The following is a 6,010-nucleotide window of genomic DNA, read 5'->3' on the forward strand; positions in this document are numbered from 1 at the left end:
ATTTTAGAAATATATATCATAGTATATGAGTGTATGGGTATATCTGCTTTTCAGGGTTTCTGAAGTTGCTATGTTAGTAATATTGTAACAGTGTCCAACACCAAGGTGTCATTGTGCTTGTTATATAGGAATTGCTACTATATGATTCAAGGATATTTTTGCAGGCATGGTAGTTAGTACATCATGTTCTGATTATGAAAGAAATATGGTATAATGAAATTCTTATGTGTTACATCTGAACACCATAATACTCATGAGCCTTTGGGTTTTACGAGCTCCAAACATGGTTTATAATTGGACCATTTAAAACTTTTCATTTGTTATGATTTTACTTGTCTGAGTTATCTGAAGTGAAATTATTTTGATCAGTGTGACACAGTGAGTGGCCTTTCACAAGTTAAAGCTGCTGCTGGTGAAATTGTTAATGTGCAAGAAGCAACATATACGCAGCCCTGTACTCTGGCACAGATTCAGGCTAGGGAAGCAGATATACGTGCACTTTCTGAGTTGACTCGTGCTCTCGATAGAAAGGTTACATCTCTTAAAACTAGTAGGCTGATTTTTTCTATCATTAGGTTTTATTTAATCAACATGGTCAATTGTCTATGTGTGTGTTTGTACTCCCTCTGTTGCTCAAAGACAGTCCTTCCCATTCTTTGGTTGTCTCAAATTCTTTGTCCATCTCACATATTACATATTGAAGTTTTATTGTATTTACTATTTTGCCCTCTTGCATTGACTAGCTTATTCATTTCTTACCCAACTTGAAGAAAGTCAAGTAATGGAAGGGCAATATCGAAAAATGAGGGGAGGTTTTCAATACATTAACCATTTCTTCTGCTCTGCTTTATTTGAGGCAGCACAACACTTACCAGGCAAATACTCAAATCTCCATGGATGAATTCCATGGCTAGTTCAGGCATCACTGGTGTGCCACCAAGCTCCTTTGATCATTCTGTATTTGTCTCTCAGGAATCCGGTCCTCATGTAGTCGAAATTGTTCGAAGCTCGAGATATAAAGCAAAGACAATGGTAGATGCAGCTGTGCAGGTATGGAATGCAGTGGGCTGCGTGCTTTTTGACTTTGTTCCTTCAGTTTTGTGAAAATTAAAGACAGGGTTGTATGAAATGGTGACCATCCTTTTCATTATACACCCTTTGTCTTAAATCTGAGACTTCATTAATCATTTATTGAACCAATTATATGTATATACTTCATTGTTGTATTTAAGGGGTAATCTGTCTTCTTTGATTCAAGCTGACAAAATGAATTCGGTGATGTGTTCATGAATGGTGGGTCTTTGCACCTTGTCTGGCTTGTCCATTCATGGGGCTCCCTTTTGCTGGAAAATCATTGGGCATGATTTTATCCATACTAGACTTATGGTCTACATGATAGCACATTTTCATGAAGATACGTTACTGAAAAGATGATGCTTTTTTTTCATTTAGATGGCTTCAGATCTCTGAGTTCTATTAGCACTTGAAAGTTGAAAGTAGATGGGCAAAATCATCCATTGTGGTGGCTACTCATTTTCTTCAGTATTCCTAGTCTGACATTTATTTCCTGATAAAAATACAGGCAATGTCCTCTTTGAAGGAAGGTGATGATGCTTTTGCTAGGATTGGGGAGGCTTTAGATTCTGCAAATAATCTGTATTTTGGAGCTGATTCTGGCATATCAGCTACAAGATCTTTTATCCCGTATGATCCAGTCAACGGCAGTGTGGTGGTTTCTCAGTTTCTGTCAACTTCTTGCACATCAGCGCCAACGGCCATTGTTCATCCATCTGGTCCAAAGTTGAATGGTGGTTCTGAAGTGAATGAAGCACAGATCCCCTCGGAACTTATCTCATCCTGCATTGCTACGTTGCTCATGGTTCAGGTAAACTGGAGAAGGTGTTCAATTCCTGTATTTTAGTGGAAGATTCAACAAAATGTCAATGCAGTGTACATCAGACGTCTAAACCAAGCAGTTCAGTTTATCTGCTTGATATAGATTTTCAGATGCGGACCGATTAGACATTCATTACCCATGATGTTATGTTTATAAGAAATTGTCATGATAGCTGCTGCGGCTGTGCCCTTAACTTTGAATGGCTCACCATGTCAATATATGAAGAGTGAACTCCTGCTAATGGTATATCCTGCTCATACTGCAGTTTGGGTCACTAGGATTGGAATTTAAAATTTATATAGATTTGATTAGGAATGAGAAAGGTCCAGTTCCAATTTAACTAGTCAAAAACTGGTAGGTGCATTTTTGCAGCTCCCGCACTTGGTAACTCGTCTCCTATTTTTCTATTCTGAATCCTAGAATTGTAGGAGCCTATGGGTGAGAAAAGCAGCAGAAATACCCATTGTGAAAAGCCTGCTCTCATGCAATGTAAACTAAATAATTTGCACAGTTAATTGGGTTCCAAGGATTCAAAATAAAGCATTAGCAGGATTCTGAGATTCATGCACAGGATTAATAGGTACTTCTGTGATTGTATAGGTTGTTTTGAACCCCCCCCCCCCTCCCTTTTTGTTTTTTGGGCATGTCAATGCATGTCCTTTCTGATAGGTTGGTTTTTCTGAGGATAGACCTCAAATGGATTGTGTTTTTTTTTTTTAATTACTCTGGAACTTTTTCAATTTTAAGTTCTCCAAATACCTATCATTTCCTCTTGATCATGCAGACATGCACAGAGCGACAGTATCCACCAGCTGAGGTTGCCCAGATACTGGATTCTGCTGTTACAAGCTTGAAACTATGTTGTTCTCAGAACCACCATGTACATGGAGAGATACAACGGTGCATGGGAATCGTCAAGAACCAGATATTAGCACTCATACCAACATAAACGCCACACATCTGCAATGGTACCAGCTGCCATGTAAATATGGAATATGCTATAATGTGAATATATTTTAGTTTCAATTATTCCATTCATCTCTGTTTCTGTATCATAGTTTCTTGTCCCTAATAAGGATTGCCAAAACTCATTTTCTGTATCATCTCTATTTTGTTCCTCTTTTTTTTCTCTTGATTAAAAAATTCTATTGCTGTGCTTGATACTGAGACAACATCAGGATGTTCTATACTTCTATGTAATTAAATTGGAACATTCACAAACTGAAGTTGGAAGTTGTAAGCTTCTTTTGCTTGACCTCTTGTATTGTTCTGAAAAGTTATTTGAGTCGAGGATAAAAAGATATGGTGAAAGTTTTCGTACATGGTCTTGTAAACCGTGTATGTGAGAGGGTGGGAGTTTCAAGGTAGTAATTAATGGGTGGGTATTTATGCCTTTTCCAACTTTTTGTGAGAGACTCTCCTGTACACGGTTTACACGACCGTGTACAAAACCTTTCCCGTAAAGATATTTTCAAAATAAGTTGAAAATGACTTGTCATTATATGTTATTTCATTGTTACAAGTGTTCATGTGAAATTATATGATTTACCCTCATGAAAAAAAGAATTGTGTTATACTAAAAAGTGGGGAAAAAGTAAGGATACAATTTTGTTGCAACCAAACGTCCAAACCTTGGTGACAATTAAGATTATATATATATAAAGGAAATAGAATACCACCTGGTCGTTCAAAATAAGTTGAAAGCGACTTGTCATTATATGTTATTTCGTAGTTAAGTGTTCGTGTGAAATTATATGATTTACCCTCGTGAAAAAATGAATTGTGTTATAATAAAAGGGGGGGAAAAGTAAGGATACAATTTTCTTGCAACCAAACCTTGGTGACAATTAAGATTTTCTATATATATAAGGGAAAAAACGCCACCTGGTCGCGTGGCTCTTGCGCCCAGATACAGGAGTGTGCAAAAGTACAACCTTCCCCTCCCCCCCTCAATGAAATAAAAAGTCACTTCTATGTTGATGCCCTTGTGGGGTTCTCATTGACCCCCACGTTGATGCAAGAACTACACAACCAGTCAACGATCTCTTGCTATGTGTGTTGGGGGGGGGGCAAAAAGAATTTTGTCCAGGAGTGACACATGGGAGTGCTAGCGTAGGCCACTTCTAGACAAAAAACTACTTCCCATATATATATATATGCACAGAAGAATAGTTATATTCGATAACTTTCTTATGAAAAGTGGAAGAACGTCGGATCAGGCTTACCTGGTAGGCCTTACTCGCACAAGAACAATGTTTGTTCCATATAGTTCATGTATTACCCAATCAAAGACGTTGCTACCATTACAGTATAGAGACTAAACCATTTGATTGTGGCTGTAGATATGAATTCAAAAATATGAAGCAGATTATTAAGCAAAATGCAAGTAAGAAAAAAAGAGTTCCATGAAAAACAGAGAGAAAGAGAATAAGTGCGTCCATACGGCTAGCGCCAACACTAGACAGGGCAGGCTTTTCAGAGCTGTTCAATGACCCCCTCGTAGTTCTTTTGTAGTTTTTTTGAATTTCAAATAATACTCAAGATCCTTTGTTTTTGATTATTTAATAAATCACTTAATGAGTAGAAACTCTTCCCATTCATTTAATTATTTCCATGATCTCTTTGCGAACCAATAAACTAGTTGACATCTTTCGATTCATTTGGCTCTCACGCTCATTGACTTATGGGGCATTCTCATATCTTTGTTTGGTTTGGGTCTGCCCTCTCTTCTCTGGTGGATCCACAACACTGGTATAAGACCATTTTATTTCCCTTTGCTGCCTACAAAGATTACAAAGGACAGCTTTTACCATTTGTTCTATATTGGAAGATGGTTAATCTTTACTTGTTGAATACCCCATTGGTATCAACATACAAAAGATAGTCCAAGAGTAACTCAAATCGAATCATTATTCTAAGAAGAAAGAGCCACCGAACTCACTAGCCCCTTTACTAGCAAAGCTTTTGTCTTTGGACCATTGGTTAGAAGCAAAAAGGTTTTTCCCCATATATATGGATTTAATAGTCATTTCACATGGGCCTATATCCAGGCACAAGAGCCGCGTGTCACACTCGACCAGGTAGCGGTCTTTTCCCCATATATATGGACTTAATAGGTTATTTGAATGGTTATATTATAGAATTTTAAATATTGGGTGAAGCCCTTGGATGTGCCTCATTGAATGCAAATCCAGCCTACGATTGGTCATGCACTCATGCCCATTGGGTCAGGCTTTTGTTAGATGGGTTTGCTTGATAATGGACTTTAACTACAACTACAAGAGAGGGATGACTTATGGCTCAAGGGAGCTTAAATTCTACCTGACATGGCACCAATCGAGTAATCAATGTCTTCATTAGATTGCCTATGTCACATTCTATCATGTAATTCAATTATATGGCCCACTATATAGTGAATTTTCTTATGTATTTCCTCCATCAAAAGAAGGATGATATGACGATTCTAACCTTGGATAGGATCAGATAGACGGCCATCTATCAAACTTCAAAGCCAAGTGCTAAGATCTCAGAATCGTGATCCTCTGCTGCCAGGTAGCCGTGCGGCCGGCGTGCAGCCTCACATAGGCGGGGGCGAAATGACCACTCCACCCACTGCCCGAGAACCCTGCCTGTGTGAGGAGGCAACCATCGCACGGCTGCCTGCCAGCAGAGGATCCAAATGGAAGATCTCTTGCCCTGTGGGCTCATGACATTGTTATCCATGCAATCAAAAGTAGCCCTATAGCAACGGTAGGGTTACTCGATAATACTCAAGGATTTCCCTTAATACTGAATTTTAGACTTCCTCAACAGGCTCACGAATAAAGAGTGGCCACTCTGTTATTGCTCTCTCTTTTAATCCAAAATAGATCCTCACAAAGATAAAAGGGAAAACCGTATTTGCTTCTTGCTTTCAAACTAACTATTCCACAGGGTATGTATGGAGAAGCCTTATTCTGCTCCAATAGACTCTAGCCAGATTTAAAAATCAGACATTAAATGCCAATCGAAAGGATCAGACAGAGTTGAACTCAGACATTCTGGCACTCCTGTTAGACCTAATTTTTGGTGAACATCTGTGATTAACATGGAAAAACCAGAACCAATCTGAGG

At 38.5% G+C, this 6,010-nt stretch overlaps 1 pseudogene; it reads left to right on the forward strand.

Moving 5' to 3' along the window:
- The window catches only part of LOC122644597, a 97,694-nt pseudogene extending 94,785 nt beyond the window's left edge, over positions 1-2,909 (forward strand).
- Positions 2,910-6,010: the final 3,101 nt, after the last annotated feature.

The sequence above is a fragment of the Telopea speciosissima genome, chromosome 11, assembly GCF_018873765.1.
Source record: "Telopea speciosissima isolate NSW1024214 ecotype Mountain lineage chromosome 11, Tspe_v1, whole genome shotgun sequence".
NCBI lineage: Eukaryota > Viridiplantae > Streptophyta > Magnoliopsida > Proteales > Proteaceae > Telopea > Telopea speciosissima.